Source organism: Cyprinodon tularosa, unplaced genomic scaffold (assembly GCF_016077235.1).
Source record: "Cyprinodon tularosa strain WSP-4 unplaced genomic scaffold, ASM1607723v1 ctg820, whole genome shotgun sequence".
Taxonomy (NCBI): domain Eukaryota; kingdom Metazoa; phylum Chordata; class Actinopteri; order Cyprinodontiformes; family Cyprinodontidae; genus Cyprinodon; species Cyprinodon tularosa.
In genome coordinates this window covers 12444-31039 of record NW_024039586.1, presented here as the reverse complement: position 1 = coordinate 31039, position 18596 = coordinate 12444, and the positions used below count along the sequence as shown (strand labels likewise).

At 40.6% G+C, this 18596-nt stretch overlaps 1 protein-coding gene across 4 annotated transcripts in view; it reads right to left on the bottom strand.

Moving 5' to 3' along the window:
- The window catches only part of LOC119774644 (gastrula zinc finger protein XlCGF57.1-like), a 62720-nt gene that overhangs the window by 36359 nt on the left and 7765 nt on the right, over positions 1 to 18596 (bottom strand). Inside the window, exons 1-3 of one of the 4 annotated variants that reach the window (XR_005279553.1) lie at positions 15997 to 16048; positions 13827 to 13937; positions 13024 to 13402 (exon numbers count right to left, since the gene is read on the bottom strand). The exons of 1 other annotated variant lie outside the window; for it this stretch is intronic. The gene's annotated coding sequence lies outside the window, so the exon portion shown is untranslated. Of the gene's footprint in view, positions 1 to 13023; positions 13403 to 13826; positions 13938 to 15821; positions 16213 to 18596 lie in introns of those variants that run through there. 2 more of the 4 variants (XM_038272273.1, XM_038272274.1) reach the window with 2 other exon arrangements.

Sequence of the window (18596 nt, the reverse complement as noted above, 5' to 3'; positions counted from 1 at the left end):
AGATGGTATTGAATAAGTATCAAAATTTAGAAATTGTGGAAATGTCAAGACTTGGCAAAACAATTTGAAATGATTTAAAATGTGTTGGTTGATCAGCATAAAGAAAACAGCGTCATCCTTAGAGGATTGAAAATCTACAAACCTATGTGCAAGACCGACCATGACAAGCAGAGGAAGGACAGAGAGAGAAGCTTATAGAAAGAGAGCTAATACCACCTAAGGAGCTGAATTTATCAAAAAATTTAACCTGCATGTTACGAGCCGCTGTGTTGATGACAGCACCGTTGGCAGGCTTAGGCTGCATGTTACGAGGTTAGCAGATGCTTTATTACAGTGTAAATCTTAGAAATTGATTAAGAAATATGCACTGAGGTGTGTGGTCAACAGGCCTTGGTAGTGTAATTTGAAGAAATTGGTTGAGTTTGGGTCATAGCTACGAGCCATATGGCACAATGAATGAGTGTATGTAAGGAAGAGGCTTTTATTTTGTAGGGTCCCTTTAGTCTTATTTCGAAAGTCTATCTTGGATGTGTGTCAAGGGAAGGGTCATGCCCAGCAGTGATATAGAATCCATTTCTAAATATGAAATCTCTGGTTTTCCATGTTATTGGGTGAATGGATGCTGTATTAGAGCGTAAATGGGAGGCTTTTATTTTGAAATTTGCTGTGGGGTGTGTTTTGAAAAGGTCCCTAGAGTCTAATAGAAACAAGCTGGTAGAGTTTGGGTCATAATGCTGAGCCATTTGCATCAATTAATACGTGAGTATAATATAGAGGCTTTTATTTTGTAGGGTCACTGGAGTCTTATTTTGAAAGTCTAGCAGGGTTGTGTGTTGAGAAAAGGGTCAGACCCAGCAGTGATACTTGATGACTTTCCAATCGTTAAATCACTCTTTTCCCTTGTTATTAGGGCAGTAGATAAAGTGGCAATGGGAGGCTTTTATTTTGAAATTTTCTGTGGGGTGTGTTTTGAAAACCCCCTAGAGTCTCATTTTTAAAAAAGTGGTTGAGTTTGGGTCATAATGTTTAGCCATATGCTGGGAAAAAAATATGAGTTTAATGTAGGGGCTTTTATTTTGAAGGGACCCCGGAGTCTTATTTTGAAAGTCTATCAGGGTTGCGTGTGAAGGGAAGGGTCATGGCCAGTAGTCATATTGTATCCATTTCCAAATGTTAAATCAGTGTTGTCTCCCTCCATTAGATTAAAATGTGCTGTTTAAAGTGGCAGAGGTAAAATCCCTTTGAAGCTCGGTTACCTTGACAACGCTTAACGAGCCTGTCAGTGAAAGAGAGAAACTCGCTTCACTTTCGTTCCTTTCCTCACAGGCTTTTTTGAATGGGAAAATCAGCTCCGAACAAACGAGTGCTGAAGACAAACCGTATATGGTATCTAAAAAATTCTTTCAGTCTAAGCGACAGCTATCCTTTGTCTCTAATTGGGGTAACTTTCATGGCTGTAGCTCATTCACAACCTTAACGGGAAGGAGAAATATAAAGGTTTATAAATCCGGCTGGTCTCATTAAATAACATGCAGCTCAATGGTAGAGCAGAACGCTCAAAAGCAAAACTTTCCCTGTGAACAAACGAGTGGTGAGCCAAAATCGTAAAAGGTATTCAAAAAATTCTTTCACCGGTGGCGTCAGCCATCCTTCGGCTTCGACTGTGCCAACTTTCATGTTTCTACTAAAAACTATTTGGCCACGGTGACGATGTAAAGATTTGCATTTTCTGAGTTTGAGGATTTTTCTCAGAATCAGCGTTTTCCTATGCCCGAACAAGTCAGCTAAAAAGCTAAACCATAAATGATATTGAAGAAATTCCTTCGAAGTGAGTGCTAGGAGGTTCTGAAGATGTTGTATACCAAGTTTCATGTTAGTACATCAAATAGTAAATAAATGGGAGCGATACGAAAATATGTGTCGTTTTGGATTTTGTCTGTGATTTTTGGAAAATCTCTTATTGGATTTCTATTGGGGAAGTTTGGACTTCTTCATGGTCTGGGCCAAACTGTCGGAAAAACGTAAATGCCACACAAATGAGGGTTATATTTCCTGAATCCTGACAAAAATCCCTACGTTTTGATGTATAATTTATTTCAATTGAGTTAAAAATGAGGGACTGAGAAGAATTTGTTCGGAAAAACCAGAACAGCTCAAAAGCTAGAGCACGCACTCTAGCAGTTGAAGAATTCCGTCCATAGACTTCCATTATAAATCTGAAAATCTTAAAATTTTCTATTAAAGTTTGAAGCTTCACTGAAGCAAAACTGTAAAAGTTAGCAGAAAGCCGAGTTAAACAGTAATAGCAGAAAGATACGGAAACATTTTAAAAGTTGAATGGTGTTTCTAGCTGAAAGTATGCTGAAGTAGTTAAAGGTCAAAGATGATGAAGGTTTAGCTGAATTTTGCTGAAATCTAAGAATTCTACATGCATTTCAATGGGACAAAAAAAACGCAGAAAAAGCTGAATAACGCGAAAACTACAAAACATATCTTTACCAAAAGACATAGCAGAATTCTCCTGAACGAGCTGAACGTTTTGATACCAAAATTGTTGAAATCGGTTGAAAACTGCGGGACTAGTTAGAGTCAGAAAAATTTAAAGTGAACAACAATAAGTGGGAATGCATAACTTGATTATTGTGATCAATTTGTGCCGTCAATCCCGGTGCATGCGCGCTTCATTTGCAGTTGTGACGCTGAGGATAAACTCCTCACTAAAATCCTGCGGCTCTGACTGCAGCACTGAGAGGGACTACTGTGGGAGAGGGAGAACGGGAGGCGCCCCACGGCAGAGTAGGAACGATACATGCTTTCATGTAAGAGTCTCCAAAAACCGCCAGTGACACCGTAAAAAGTCGGCAGATTTGTCGCTAGTCGCTTTTTTGAAAAATAGTCGTTGGAGGGGTCTGAAAAGTCGCTGAGTTGGCAACACTGAAACTGCTGCGCTGACTCGCTCCGCCATATTTTTTTTTCTTCCACCGTTTCAGTCAAGTGGATGTGATGACGACGGCGGCGGCGGCGGATGACGCATTAATCGCGCGACACAATTAATCGATGATTAAATTCGTTGCCAAGGCTTTTAAAAGTCGATTTTTATCGATTTTATCGATTCGTTGTTGCAGCCCTACTGGGAAGCCAGGTAACCGGTGGGAACATGGCAAGCCATAAGAATGCGCTACTAGCAGCGTTCTGCGGCATGCATGGCCTCAGTAGATCCGTTTCCCCTCGATGAACGTTTGTACTGAAACTGAAATTTAGATTGCATTGTAAACTGTAGTTGACAATAAAGATTGATTGATTGTGAACTTATTAGTTAACAGTATATATATGATGCAATTGTTTTAGTAGGGCCCATACTCCTTTACTTTAATTGTCTTCAATTGTGGGAAAAACATTCCACATGACTGCAGATCACTTATTTTTTGTGTGTGTCTGCATGCCCAAAATTATTATAATTTAGATCTACCATGCCACGGTAACCATAACTGGTCACATGATCAACAATTTAGTTTAATTCAGTTTATTTATATAGAGCCAATTCACAACACATGTCATCTCAAGGCACTTTACAGTTCACTAGATCATACAGTCAAATTGATTCAAAGTTTTCTATCTAAGGAAAACCAGTTGATTGCATTGACTCATTGACTCAAATGCAATCCCTCACACTAAGCATGCTTGTAGCGACAGTGGAGAGGAAAAACAACTTTGCCTTCTCCGCACTGAGAAGGCAAAGTGCTAATTACGAAGCGCTGCTTCAGGGAACCACTTTGACTACCGATTCCAGAAAAAGTAAACAACTGGTCCAGTAACTACGTTCTGCAGCGTTGTTAGTTTGTGCATGGTGTATTGTTGCAAGATGAGTATGCTGACCAAGTAAAGTGAGCAATGGGCATCCTCTGTGCTTTCCAAATTTGCACACACCGACCTCTCAGATGCTATAGCCGCTTGTCAGCTGCGCAAAAAGTGGGTGTGTATGACATATGAAAAGTAGTTGATCACTCACCAGCTATATGACAAAGAGCACAACAAGTCAAAAGTCATTTACATTTTAAAACCTTTACAGCCAAGTGTATCATATTTGATACATGAGTTTGAGATTTGTGCATCATTGTGATGTTTTTTTTTTCTTAAAACACTGATTAATACATTCAGATATGTATAGTGAACAGAAGACATAACGGGTTTACAGAAATGCCAATAATGTATCAAATAAATTATCTAATTTAATTTATGCATTCTTTTTAGAATAATCTAATTTAGAAAAATTAGAATGTTTTGTCAATTATTCATGGTTCAGGCTTTAAAAGGGTTAAGAGCATGGGCAACAGGAAGTTGCTGTTATAACTGCAAAAAAGAAAAATGCCACTGTGATGGTTACAAAGACAGACACTTAGAGAATTACAGACCCACAGATCTCAACAAGTAGTCTCTTCCAAACTATCAGCAGTGTGGCAGGTCAGTCACAGTGATCCAATTTTAATGTTAGTTATCCTTGCATCTTGCATGAACATATACCTCTATTTTAATCAGCTACTCTCTCTTCCATGCTCCTTTTACTGTCTACACTATCAGATCAACACAGCAGCACCAACCCCCTCAACAGAAGCTGTTCGATCTATGCATGAGGTAAAACAGACTCACTTCGCCTTGTACTAACCTCTAATAAACATTTGAGTATAAGTGTTATGTTGTTTTGTGATTGGGTTGGTAAAATTCAACTGGTTGTATAGCAAATTACGTTTTCCGTTTTAAATCTGCGCTCCACGTGCCCCAATTTAACTTTGAGCACCTGCACTTCCAACTGTCTCTGTACGTCTCTGCTTATTTTCATTAATTAACATTTCCTGTGATATAAAAGTTCCACATTTTACCACTTTGTTTCAGTTAAATCCCCTGAAAACCTACACCCTATAGCTGCACCTATCCTTATAGCCTTTTCATCTAACCATGACAAGGGTGGCCTGTCCAAACTCTTAAAAAACCTTACGGACTGTGAGGCGGAGACTCTTGGAGCAAGGCTTGGTCTCAAGGAGGGCAGCAAAGAAGCCACTTCTCTCCAGGAAAAACATCAGGGACAGACTGATATTCTGCAAAAGGTACAGCAAGTGGACTGTTGAGGACTGGGATAAAGTCATTTTCTCTGATGAATCCCCTTTCTGATTGTTTGGGACATCTGGAAAACAGCTTGTTCTCATTCTCTCTTGTCTCATGCCAAATGTAAAGCATCCTGAAACCATTCATGTGTGAGGTTGCTTCTCAGCCAAGCGAGTTGGCTCTCTCACAGTCTTACCTAAAAACACAGCCATGAATAAAGAATGGTACCAGAATGTCCTCCGAGAGCAACTTCTCCCAACCATCCAAGTGCAGTTTGGTGATGAACAATTTCAGCAGGATGGAGCCCCTTGCCATAAAGCAAAGGTGATATCTAACTGCCTCAGGGAACAAAAGATAGAGATTTTGGGTCCATGGCCTGGAAACTCCCCTGATCTTAATAGCATGGAAAACTTGTGGTCAATCATCAAGAGACGGGTGGACAAAATGCAAGCATTGATTGTGCAAGAATGAACTGCTATTTGGTCCAGAAGTTGATTGAGAGCATGCCAGGGAGAATTGTAGAGTTCCTGAAGAAGAGGGGTCAACACTGCAAATATTGACTTGCTGCATTAACTCATTCTGTCATTAAAAGCTTTTGTTACTCATAATGATTGCAATTGTATTTCTGTATGTGATGACAACATACACACACGAAAACCAGAGGGCAGCAGATCATGTGAAAACATAATATTTGTGTCATTCTCAATACTTTTGGCCATGACTGTAAGCATGAAAAGACATACATTTCCTTTTTGTTTGCAAATTTTTACCTCCTATAGTGCCAGTGAAGCATACAGCATAGGGAAGAGTAAAAAGAAAGTCGAAGTAGTTTCAAATTGCCTGTAAATTTAAAACCTTAATGATGATTTAAAGTTTCTCTGGATGCAAATACAATAATGTGGCTCCATTGAGAAACAGATGGGAATATGAAATCACAGGTAACTTTATGAACATGGCTAAAGACCATGGCAGTGTCATAATAGCCACATGAAGCATTGAAAATGATAATCAGAAATCCCAATTTAAAGTGCAGTAATCCTAATTTATGGATTTAAACATCATCCAAGGTGTTGGAGTGTTTTACAGTCTATATTCTTCCAGATTCACCTGGATCCCAACTTTCAGGACTCTGCAGACTCAGATCCTTCAAGATGCGGCCTACTCACAATCAGGTTTTTGACCATAAAACTGCCACTGCATTAGCCTAACTTATACATAATGTACGGCAGTGTAATGCCATTAAATGTCACAAGCCAGTGTCCTAAGGGGAGCAGCGATGCGCCCAGAGGCACCCGGTCTGCATAAAAAGATGTCTTTAAATGCAGAGAGAGGAGCGGTGATCACTGAAGTTGAAAAATCTGAACTTTTCTATGAAATCGCACACATTGCAGCCAATCAAGGACTGGTTACAGGCTAAGACCCAGTCCCATTTCTCTCACTTGCACTCGTTTTGGACCCTAGCACTCAGTTTTGCACGTTCAAGTGTAAGGTTAGTGTGTTCCGATAATTTTAATAGCAAATACACTCAAATAACACCTAACACAAATAAAGAGGGTATTGTTTTATTGAATATGCTTTTATGAATATGACATTTTCCAAATAATATAAAAAGATTTCTTAGTTTAGCCAGTTCCTTGTTTGGGTGTGTAAAAAAGGTGATAATGCTATGGCCAGAGAGGGTTATACTGGAGTTTAATTTTTGAGACAAGTACTGTTCTATTGCTTTTCATGAAGGATCTGGTTACAGGACATGTGAAGAATAGCTGAGGTTATTTTAGGTTCAATATTGCAGAAGGAACAATTTGGATTTATTTCAAGATATTTAGCTAATTCATTATTTGTATTATGAATGTTATAAAGAATTTTGAAATCAGTTCCACGGATTTTAGTGTTAATGGGGTATTGATGAGGTAGTGACCATGATTGGTTCCAGTCTATTTAATTAAAAGTGGAGTTCCAGTAGAAATTGCCTCTTGGTTGGAGGCATTTGGATTGTTGAAATGTTTCGCATATGTATTTGTTATTGTATTTGGTTCCAAGAAAATACAGTCCGTTGAGAAACAATTTGGTGGTTAATTTTCTTTTAAAGTCTCACCTGCTAGTTCCAACTTCCTATTTAGATATAAATATACACTATATTGCCAAAAGTATTTGCTCACCTGCCTTGACTCACATATGAGCTTAAGTGACATCCCGTTCCTAATCCATAGGGTTCAATATGACGTCGGTCCACCCTTTGCAGCTAGAACAGCTTCAACTCTTCTGGGAAGGCTGTCCACAAGGTTTAGGAGTGTGTTTATGGGAATTTTTGACCATTCTTCCAGAAGCGCATTTGTGAGGTCGCACACTGATGTTGGACGAGAAGGCCTGGCTCTCAGTCTCCGCTCTAATTCATCCCAAAGGTGTTCTATCGGGTTGAGGTCAGGACTCTGTGCAGGCCAGTCAAGTTCATCCACACCAGACTCTGTCATCCATGTCTTTATGGACCTTGCTTTGTGCACTGGTGCACAGTCATGTTGGAAGAGGAAGGGGCCAGCTCCAAACTGTTCCCACAAAGTTGGGAGCATGGAATTGTCCAAAATGTCTTGGTATGCTGAAGCATTCAGAGTTCCTTTCACTGGAACTAAGGGGCCAAGCCCAGCTCCTGAAAAACAACCCCACACCATAATCCCCCCTCCACCAAACTTTACACTTGGCACAATGCAGTCAGACAAGTACCGTTCTCCTGGCAACCGCCAAACCCAGACCCGTCCATCAGATTGCCAGATGGAGAAGCGCGATTCGTCACTCCAGAGAACGCGTCTCCACTGCTCTAGAGTCCAGTGGCGGCGTGCTTTACACCACCGCATCCGACGCTTTGCATTGCACTTGGTGATGTATGGCTTGGATGCAGCTGCTCGACCATGGAAACCCATTCCATGAAGCTCTCTGCGCACTGTTCTTGAGCTAATCTGAAGGCCACATGAAGTTTGGAGGTCTGTAGTGATTGACTCTGCAGAAAGTTGGCGACCTCTTCGCACTATGCGCGTCAGCATCCGCTGACCCTGCTCCGTCAGTTTACGTGGCCTACCACTTCGTGGCTGAGTTGCTGTCGTTCCCAAACACTTACATTTTCTTATAATACAGCTGACAGTTGACTGTGGAATATTTAGGAGCGAGGAAATTTCACGACTGGATTTGTTGCACAGGTGGCATCCTATCACAGTTCCACGCTGGAATTCACTGAGCTCCTGAGAGCGACCCATTCTTTCACAAATGTTTGTAAAAACAGTCTGCATGCCTAGGTGCTTGAATTTATACACCTGTGGCCATGGAAGTGATTGGAACACCTGATTCCAATAATTTGGATGGGTGAGCAAATACTTTTGGCAATATAGTGTATATAGAATAAAATTCAACTTTATTGTCATTCCACTGTCACAAGTACAGAGCAACAAAAGGAATTCTCTGCATTTAACCCATCCCCTTGGGGAGCAGTGGGCTGCCATTGTGCGGCACCCAGGGAGCAGTGTGGGCTTAAGGGTCTTGCTCAGGGACTCAATCCTCAGAACCTCTGGATTCCAAGCTCTACGCCCTAACCACTGGGCCACCACTCCCCTTTAAAGGAATAGTACACCCAAAACATGATTAGCCTTCATTTTCTACTCACCCCCATGCTGAACAAAACTCTGGAGTACTTTTTTGATATCTCAAATGCATCTGGAGATCTGGGAGGCTTCTTGCTGTCTGCTGACATTCAAATAATGGAGGTCTATGGCGCCCGAGACAGAAAGGTCCACAAAAGTCCACAAAAACGTGTCAATATTCCTCCATACTGCTCGTCCAATGTAATCCAAGTGTCCTGAGTGGGTAGCATCCAGAATTTACTCGAAACAAAGTCATTTAGAACGTTTAAGAGCCTAAACAGTAGTGTATAGGATTTCCTAATAGCGCCCCCATGCGCGCTCACGATTCTACGGAAACCGCGGCAGACCAAACCGGAAGAAAGTGCGCATTCAGCGTCTGCTCTGCCGATAATGCAAGCGTAGAAGAAGAAGTTCCGCTTTTCACCTGTTTATTTTCTGCCCTGAGCCAGGTGAGCACGAGGTCAGTCTCTCTCAGAGTTTGAAAAAGTTGTTGATTAGTGATTTTAGTCGTGAAATTAAGAAGATGGTTCGAGTGTGTTCCTATCCTGGATGCTTCAATCAGATGAAGCGCAAGTGTGGAATAACCCATTCCGTAACTTTCCACAAATTACCTCTACGGGACCCTGAAAGGCTAAAACTGTGGCTAATAGCTCTACGAAAAGATCTAAGGACAGCTAACGTGGAATCTCTCCGTGTCTGTAGTGAACACTTTTCAGCGGATGATTTCCGAACTTGTAAAGGAAGAGCTTTATTAAAGAGTACAACTGTGCCGATGGTGTCATAACTAAGGACAGAGGTATGTACTTTATAAACCATTTATGTAACTTACACGTTTGTATATGATCTGTATTTTTACCGGTACTTTTTTAAAAAAACGTTAAAATGTTAAAACACGCTAATATTACTTGAGTAAAAATGTTAACTTCCACATCAATTTGGACAATCATGGAATTTTTTACAAGTCATGTTATTTTAGTTGCTTTGTTATCAGACGGATTTTTTTTACACTGTATGTATGTACAACCCACCTATTGACAAACACCCGCTCCACAGCTCAGTGTGACATTATATTAATTTTGTGATCAATCAATGTGATCATTGATGGCCTGCAAGTTGTTAGTGTTTAGGAGTTAATAAAAAATAAAAATCTGGATGATAACTCAACTTTTAGCACCCAGGGAAATACTAATGTGATCCATGATTTAAAATACATAAATAAATAAAAAAGTGAAATGAATGACAGCGTTAGAGTAATTGATGTAATATTGGATTTGATAGCCTATTTATCTTTTTGTCTTTACAGCCCAGGCTTCTCCGCAAAATACAACACCTACAGCTTCATGGAGGACACAACAAAGGAAATAATCCTTTTTCAGTTAGTGCAGGTAAGGGAAATTATTATTTCATATTTCATATTACAACATAATATGAGAACAATTGTCAATTGTGTGTTTACAAATTGACTGCACAAAGATACATATGCATATATTTTGTAGTTTTATTTGGATTTTGGTCATTCTAATTGGCAATTGTGAAGCGGAAGACTGTGATCTATGTATATGTTTTTTTTTTTAAAGGGTGGGATTGAATTTGGTTTTGTACTTAATCCCACTCGTTTTCGTTCTTCAATTTGATAAATGTAGCCTACATTATTTTTTAAATTTCTATATTTATCTATTTTCAGTTTTCTTTTTTTATTGTATCTTTTTTTTAATATTATTATTATCTATTGTATTTATTATCAATTTTGGTGCATTTATTATATTGTTTTTCTTCCTTTTTTGGGGGGTAATGTTTCTCATTTTCATCATGTGCGGAATGAAATTAAAGAAGTAAATAAATGTATGTGTAATATGTGGAACATATTGTGGGGTTCAGGAGAGGACTTGATTATCTCCTTGAGCAAGGTCTTGAAGTGGAGGTGGTAACCACTGACCGATCACCAGCTATACGAAAAATTATGCGCGAAGAGTATAAGGAAATCCACCATGAGTTAGACACCTGGCATGTTGTCAAGGGTAAGCTGACAAATTGTAATTTGTAAATGTACAATGGTAAAGGAATTACTATAATGAGGAAAATGTTTTTACAATATACTTTGGATAGCCCTTGTACAGCCACATAAACTTTTACATAATTTACCCCTCCCTTGCCAAAGCGCTGGCACCTGCCTAGGTTATACACAGCCCCATTGTGATCCCACACTCCTCTATTACCTGCTCCCACCTTGTACTTCATACCCACCAAGACTATGTTGACGTCACCCATGTGCAGAAGTGCAGTCTGTTTGGACTGTACATCTCCAATAGCCTACACTCTCTGAGCCCTGAGCTCCCCATTGTCGTTAAAATTAAATTAAATGAAAAATACTTTATTTATCCCAGAAGGTAAATTAAATATTTTAAAAAGCTCACACTCCTTTCTTTTTTTCGAAACAACAAAGCAATATTGTCTCTAACACCTGGTTCCCTTGATCCTTCCCAAACTCTTTGATTCACCTGTATTAACAACATGTCCTGTCTAACGTTTAGTGCCACCTCAGTGACGTTGCCACCATACACCTGGTGGATACATTTCTTGTACTCCCCAACCAGACTATTTTATAAAGGAATAAGTTTCTTGGATGAGAGACAAAACATCTTCTACTCACACGTTTACTCCAGTTGCCATATTTTATGCTTGCTTGAGACTCATTGACGATTGTTCTGTTTTTGGTAGGGCTAATGAAAAAATTGCTGTCAGCATCCAACAAAAAGGACAACCGAGACCTGCAACCATGGATAAAATCCATCTGCAATCACTTGTGGTACGCCTGTTCCACTTGTGGAGGTGACCCTGATGTGAGTAACATCACATTCTTCACATTTAGGCAACATAAAGTTATGATAATAATAACTGATAGTCTTTGACACAATCCTTTTACTCTCTTTGATACTGAATTGTAATTTTCTAATATCCTCAGGATTTGATAAGGAAGTGGAAAGCACTACTTCATCACATCTGTGGTGTGCACCGCTGGGAGGAAGATGGACAGGAGATTAAATGTGTGCATGCTGACCTTACGTCAGAGGAACAGAGGCGAAAGAGGTGGTTAAGGAGAGACTCTTACGCTTTCAAAGCCCTGACAGCTATTGCCCTGGACAAAGGACTCATGAAAGACCTTAGGCAAATGGCCCTTTTCAAACATACTGGTAAATATAACGGGGAAAGCACAATAATAATGAGAAATTCAAAATTTTAAATATTTAGTGAACTTGTCATTATTATGTTTTCTCAGGGAAGCTTGAAGTATTCCATGCATCTATGCTGAAATAACCAGAGAAGAGACTGCACTTCCACTACTCAACAATGAAAGCTCGCACCCAGCTTGCCGTTATGGACCACAATGAAAATGTTCAGTGTGAACAGGCCTACACCAACACAGGTAACAAGAAAGTATCTTCAAAACAAAAAAACCTAACCTTGTGCGCTTTGCTCAGTGTCATATACTCATTTATGTCCTCAAAATGAGCTGTATTGAAAAAACAGCAAACATTACATTTAACCTTCAATGGGAACCGCACCTGTTTAGTGAGCTGCTGCACTAAGATCTGCATAACAAATATGGTACTTTATGGTCCTAATTCGAACCACCACAAAATTACAAGTACCAGATTCCTAATTATTTGGATACAATTTCTTGGTTCCTTTTTTGAAACCTAAAACCGAAACTTTTTGAATGCTTTATAATAGCTATGTTATTTCATTAATGTTTCCTCTGTCTTACATTTTCTTCTTTGTTTTTTAGGACAAGCACGGTTCAATGTGGTTTACCCAAAACAAACAAAAGAATGGGTCGCCAAAAAGATCTATGTTCCAACAACACAAACATTCCGGCAAAATCTGGTGGTGCAAGTTGTGCGGAGACGCCTGGACCCCAACATCAAGATCAAAGACCCCCAGTCATATGTTTCTATCCCTCCCATACCAGAAAACATTGCTCAGAAACCAAAACCTGCCAAAGAGGAAGCCATACAAAAACATACTTCCCGATACAGCAGTTAGTCTGAGTGGTGCAGTATTTTTACTCTTGCCTTTTTATATTTGTACTTATGCAAATAAAAAGTCTAGCTGGTGGCATGTAATTTTAACCTTTTTTTTTCCAAAATTCTGGGATACAGTCTGATAAGGGGTTTACTTAATATAGTTCATTTTTACATTTTTAAATAAAATGGCATGTGTCTGTGGTTGGTTTGTCTGCATTTCACACTTAGGTCTAGAATAAATATTTAATCAAAGGAACAGAGTTACATCTTTCTTACCATCCAAAGTCATTTTGTTTATTTCCAAAACAACACAATAGTACAGGAAAGGTTACAGTTATCGGCTACATAAATTCTGAAATGTTATCTATAATGAGGCAGTATAGGTTTGTGATTTGGGAAAAAATATGAAATATAATGAAGTAGTACAAATTAATATGGAATAGTCTCTTAGGATTTGTTTATAGTCTTTACAACTGTTCAAAAGCTGCCTCTGCCTCCTTGAAACCAGTATACACTCCATCTGGTGAAGGGTAGCTGGAACGGATGCTTGTAACAATACAGGCAGGTAAAACTCTTCTGCTGTCCTTGCCAAGTCTCTCGCCTTTCAGAATCCACTCGAGTACCACACGGTAGGCCACCAACCTGTACTGACTGGGGGGGGGGGGGGGGGGGGGGGGGGGGTAAAATGGAGCCATTATTTTAGCAATACAAGTGAAAAAGAAAGCAGTATCTCATCCAGCACACAACCTGGGTAAGATGCTGAGTAAACAGACTTTAGTACTAGCATCACATACAAAAAACTGCACAGTGAGTACCATTAACATATATATATATCATATATATATATATATATATATATATCATATATATATATATATGATATATATATATATATATATCATATATATATATATATATATATATCATATATATATATATATGATATATATATATATATATATATATATATATATATATATATATATATATATATATATATATATATCATATATATATATATATATCATATATATAATATTATTAGCAAGGCATAGGCCTGTTGCACAAAACTTACTCTGCAGAGAGCGTGTTGTTTGGTCCTGCGGGTCTTGGCCAATTTTCCAATTGATTTTGGGCACATGGAAAAACATCTCCAGAACGCCACGGGTCAGTAATGGTGGATAATCTGTGTTTTGGGTGACACAAAGTCTTTGGCTAGTGCTCTCGGTCTCATCAGTGGAAATATTTAGATCCTCCAGTGGTGGCATCAACAAGTCCCAGTCCACACAGCAAATGCTCTCCTCTTCTGTTGGCATTGCTTGACAATTTCCACATTTACACCACCATGTTTCTGACGCTCTACGTCTGTAGCACAACGGTGTTTGCGGCTCAGCTTGAGCTGCGGCTGCCTGATCCATATCTCTAAGTTCGTCATCTGTATATTCTGGTTCAGAGAAAAGGCTTGGCAAAGAACTCATGCTCTTCCTCAACGCTGAAGTCCTCAGACATTTTTCTTTCGTTGTTTCTTTCTTTGCACAGGTAAACAGCACATTTCTTCTTCTACGCTTGCATTATCGGCAGAGCAGACGCTGAATGCGCACTTTCTTCCGGTTTGGTCTGCCGCGGTTTCCGTAGAATCGTGAGCGCGGATGGGGGCGCTATTAGGAAATCCTATACACTACTGTTTAGGCTCTAAAACGTTCTAAATGACTTCGTTTCGAGTAAATTCTGGATGCTACCCACTCAGGACACTTGGATTACATTGGACGAGCAGTATGGAGGAATATTGACACGTTTTTGTGGACTTTTGTGGACCTTTCTGTCTCGGGCGCCATAGACCTCCATTATTTGAATGTCAGCAGACAGCAAGAAGCCTCCCAGATCTCCAGATGCATTTGAGATATCAAAAAAGTACTCCAGAGTTTTGTTCAGCATGGGGGTGAGTAGAAAATGAAGGCTAATCATGTTTTGGGTGTACTATTCCTTTAAGACCTAGAAACGCATCTGTTTATAGTAAATATGAAATAATTAAATTTGCCAAACACTTGCCAAAAAGGAGGACATGTTGTAAGACACAACGTAAATCATCATCTGAACATTTTAATACCATTAAACAATTTATATTACAGCTTTAGTTTGTCTGTAAATATAACAAAAACATGGAAAAAGATAATTTGTAGCTTAAATTAAACAAAATACATTTTTAGAATCTTTTGTATAAAGTAAACATTAGTTTCTCCGGGTACTCCGGTTTCCTCCCACAGTCCAAAAACATGACTGTTAGGTTAATTGGCTTCTCTAAATTCTCCTTAGGTGTGAGTGTTCGCGTAAATGGTTGTTTGTCCTGTTTGTCTCTGTGTTGCCCTGCGACGGACTGGCGACCTGTCCAGGGTGTACCCCGGCTCTCGCCCATTGACAGCTAGAGATAGGCACCAGCACCCCTCACGACCCCGCTTGGGATAAAGCGTGATGGAAAATGGATGGATGGTTGGATGGATATTTTCTGCTGTAAATGAAAAGGTTGTCCTGAAAACTTAGCTAAAAAAGGGCTTTTAACCAGTGAGGTTATCATGTAATGAGGTAAAGGAGTTTCTAGATGGACATTTTATCACAAGTCAAACATGGAAAAGGCCTCTACTGTTCATTCCTGTGGTTTTTAACTGCTGGTACATCTTTATTTAGGATAATTAGTTACATGTATCATGGATGAAAGATTTTTATCAGATGTGTTGAGTCACATTATCTTTGCCAGTAAAACTTTTGCCACAAATTGGACAGGAAACAGGCTTCTCTGTGTGAATTCTGACGTGTCTATCAAGATGACATTTCTGAGTGACGCTTCTTCCACAGAACAAACAACAAAAATGTATTTCATCTGAATGAGTTGTCATGTGAAAAGTCAAAAGTCTTCTCACTTGCACAGGCTTTCATGTGTGCATGAAGTTTATATTTCTTAATATAACTTTTTCCACAAAAGGCTTCTCACCAGTATGATCTCTTGTATGTGTAGTCAAATTACTTTCTACAGTAAACCGTTTGTTACAAATAGTACAGGAAAATGGTTTCTCACCTGTATGAAGTTGGATGTGTGTAACAAGATTAGATTTCTGAGAGAAGCTTTTTCCACAGGACAGACTCTCATGAATGTTCTCACCTATGTGAGTGTTCGTGTGATCTATTAAATGTTCCTTTTTTAGGAAAGTTCTCTTAACATGTGAAAGATGGGAAAGGTTTCCCTCCTTTACCTCCAGGCTCCTGCTTCAGAACAAGCTGCTCCTCATGTTCACTAATGGGGAGCTCCATGGTTTCCTCTTTTGTCCAAGGATGTTCTGGTTCTTGCTGTTCTTCTTTTATCTGCAGAGGTTCTGGTTCCTCTTGGTCCAAACTGGAATTTCTTTTCTGTCCATAGAGCTGCTGGTCAGAGAAAACCTCCTCTTTTTCTACATAATCCTGTAGACGGTCTAGAAAGACAAACACAGCAGAAAGACTTTCTATTGTAGGGGCCAAAAAGTATTTAGTCAGCCACTGATTGTGCAAGTTCTTCTACTTAGAATAATGAGAGAGGTCTGTAATTTTCATCATAGGTACACTTCAACTATGAGAGACAAAAGGAGAAAAGAAACCCCAGTAAATCACATAGTAGGATTTCTAAAGAATCTATTTGTAAATTATGATGGAAAATAAAGTATTTTGTCACCCACAATCCAGCAAGATATCTGGCTCTAACAGACCTGTAACTTCTTCTTTAAGAAGCTTCTCTGTCCTCCACTTGTATTATTGCCAGCTGGTTGAACCCGTTATCTGTAAAAGACTCCTGTCCACAGCCTCAAAGTCACATTCCAAACTCAACCATGGCCAAGACCAAAGAGCTGTCGAAGGACACCAGGAAGAAAGTTGTAGATCTCTACCAGGCTGGGAAGAGTGAATCTAAAGCAGGCAAGCAGCTTGATGTGCAAAAAATCAACTGTGGGAGCAATTGTAAGAAAATGGAATACATACAAGACCAATGATAATCTCCCACGATCTGGGGCGCCATGCAAGATCTTATCCCATGGGGTCAAAATAATCATGACAACGGTAAGCGAAAATCCCAGAACTACATGAGCAGCAGCACTGAGCAGCAGCACTGAGCAGCAGCACTGAGCAGCAGCAGAGACAGACAATCTACAGGACAACTTGGCCAACAACAGGCAAGGCATTAGCCTCCACCGACGGGCTGGGCATCGGCCTTTACCACCAGGCCAGGCAGGAGCCTTCGCCACCAGGCCGGGCATTAGCCTCCACCACCAGGCCAAGCCAGGAGCCTCAGACACCAGGCCAGGTCAACCACCACCACCGAGCTAGGCATTAGCCTCCTCACCAGGCCGAGCCAGGAGCCTCCGACACCAGGCCAGGCCAACCACCACCACCAGGCTAGGCATTAGCCTCCACCACCAGGCCAAGCCAGGAGCCTCCAACACCAGGCCAGGCCAACCACCACCACCAGGCTAGGCATTAGCCTCCACCACCAGGCCAAGCCAGGAGCCTCCAACACCAGGCCAGGCCAACCACCACCACCAGGCTAGGCATTAGCCTCCACCACCAAACCAAGCCAGGAGCCTCCGACACCAGGCCAGGCCAACCACCACCACCAGGCTTGGCATTAGCCTCCACCACCAGGCCAAGCCAGGAGCCTCCGACACCAGGCCGGGCATTAGCCTCCACCACCAGGCCGAGCCAGGAGCCTCCGACAACAGGCCAGACCAACCACCACTAACAGGCTAGGCCCCCAGCCTCCACACCAAGCCAGCCTACCAGACCAAGCCCCAGCCTCCAACACCAGGCCAGCCACCACCACCAGGCCAGGACCCAGCCACCACCACCAGGCCAGGCCAACCACCACCACCAGGCTAGGCATTAGCCTCCACCACCAGGCCAAGCTAGGAGCCTCCAACACCAGGCCAGGCTAGGCCCCATCCTCCACGCCAGGCCAGCCACCACTACAAGAACAAGCCCCAGCCTCCAGGCCAGGCCCCAGCCTCCACTATCAGGTAACACCATACTACCTTGAAAAATGGGTCCCAAACAGCAAAGAAACACTGAGGAGGATTGGGTATCACTCACTCAGGTAAATGACCTGCTGAATCACCAGAAGGACATGTTTACAGCTTTATTACAGCAACAGCAGGACATTTTCAAAGACTTTGTTAAAGTTATAATGGATTCAACAAATTCAAGGATGGACATGATTACAAAAGAAATTCAGGAGTTGAAATTAAGTATACAATTCACACAGAAAGATGTGGATGAGCTAAAGATCACTCAGGCAAAACAGTCTGATCATGGTAATTCAATCCAGACAGACATAATCAAGATATGTGAAAGCTTACAGGTAATTGTGGATAAACAAGAGTACCTGGAAGGTTTATCGAGAAGAAATAATGTGGTCATTGATGGGATACCTGAGACCCCGGGTGAATCTTGGGTAGAATCAGAGGAAAAAGTTAAAGAAATTCTAAAGCAGAAGTTGCAACTACAAAGGGAGATTGATATTGAACGAGCATACCGTATAGGAAAACCTGAACCAGATAGGGAAAGACCTAGATCCATTGTGGTAAAGTTTTTGCACTTCAAAGACAAAACTGCAGTAATGCAGAGAGCAAAAAATCTGAAAGGTACTAGAATATTCATCAATGACGACTACACAGATGCTGTAAGGTTAAAAAGAAAGGAACTCATGCCAAAACTGAAAGCTGCACGTGAGAAGGGTGAAATAGCTTACCTCAGACACGACAAACTGATAATCCGACCTCGTACCAGCACCCCAAGATAGGATAAATAAACGGAAATATGCTTACAGGACTGC